At 41.9% G+C, this 1,310-nt stretch overlaps 1 protein-coding gene across 1 annotated transcript in view; it reads right to left on the bottom strand.

Moving 5' to 3' along the window:
• BFSP1 (beaded filament structural protein 1, filensin) overlaps positions 1-1,310 on the bottom strand; it is a 19,467-nt gene that overhangs the window by 8,388 nt on the left and 9,769 nt on the right. The gene's annotated exons all lie outside the window — the stretch shown is intronic.

The following is a 1,310-nucleotide window of genomic DNA, read 5'->3' as shown; positions in this document are numbered from 1 at the left end:
GGCTGGAGTGCCCACCACACAGCAGCCACTCAGCCACGACGGGAGCTGTACGTGTGTAGCAGCCTGTGTGGAGAATTAAAGCCTACTGGGAGAAACAAAAGTACTGCGAAACCAACAAGCAACAGGCACCTTATTCATCATGTTCTCCCATTGTACACGCTGCTTTTCTGCACAAATACAATTTATGGTACAGTTTGGCACTGGCACTGTCAAAATATGTTTAGCATATGCTTTATGAATGCTGGGAGCCAAGGAATAGATGCTATGAAATACCAGCCTCTGACACTAAAAGCTTGCAGTGGTGCATGAATCTGAAAGAAATGACATCAGCAGGCTAAGGCATCGATGGCTCCAGTGTTTATGACAGGACCTGAGGTATCCTGATGCCTTTCTCATATCCCCTGTAAAGAAGCCCTTATAAAAAAAAAAACAAAACAAATCAGGATGGACCGAAGTATTTTCATTCCTTTTGGTGTGTTTTCAAATATTGTAAATGTTTGCCAGTTTGGAGCCATTTCTGGAAATAAAACTGACAGATGAGGAAGTCCAGAAAAAAACCACCTTGCTGCAGAAGTTTCTAAGGCCAAAAGTTCACGATCTCCAATTAATCCAGCGGACAAGGTGTTCGACTGGCAGTCATGATCTCAAAGGACACAGGTGTGTGTGGCACTGGTATTTAAATCCAGGAAAATCTCCTTTTCTGTTCAAAGGTGTAATTCAGATTTTTCCTATGATATGTTATTTAATACAAATCCCTGAATACAGAATAATTTCTACAGAACTTGTCAATATACTTCACCAAGATGTAAGCACAAAGGGAAAAGTCTTCATTTTTCCACTTAATGCATGCCTTCTTGGTTAGGTTTATCATTAACTGATACTGTAAAATCGTGTTTTTGAGAAAGTATCTTGGAAGCTGTCAAATGAATCTTCCTTGCAACTCTACAAAACTTCTATGTTCCATCACCAGTTTGCAATTTGCCTCAAGAACGTCTTGATTTCTGCATTTAACTCAAAGTGTAAGAGAAAAAAAAAAAAAGATGTAAAGGTGTCCCTTTAAAATCACCTATGTGCCACTACCAGCTGTAAAAATGTCTCTGCGAGTGGATCACGGGTTGCAAATAAACCACCCAAATCTACGGGCGCAGCATCTGACTGGTGGAAGGGGATTTTTCTTTTCACACGTGCACGGCACGCGGTATTTCAAAAATGTGTAGAGGTTAGCTGTCTCATTATGCTGCTGAGCCTCCCGGCCAGAGACCTCTCCAGCGGGCTCTCCGCTTTGTGAGGCAGCAGCTGATTCAGACACA

Source organism: Buceros rhinoceros, unplaced genomic scaffold, assembly GCF_000710305.1.
Source record: "Buceros rhinoceros silvestris isolate BGI_N320 unplaced genomic scaffold, ASM71030v1 scaffold3439, whole genome shotgun sequence".
In the NCBI taxonomy this organism is placed as follows: Eukaryota; Metazoa; Chordata; class Aves; order Bucerotiformes; family Bucerotidae; genus Buceros; species Buceros rhinoceros.
This window is presented reverse-complemented; position numbering and strand designations above follow the sequence as displayed.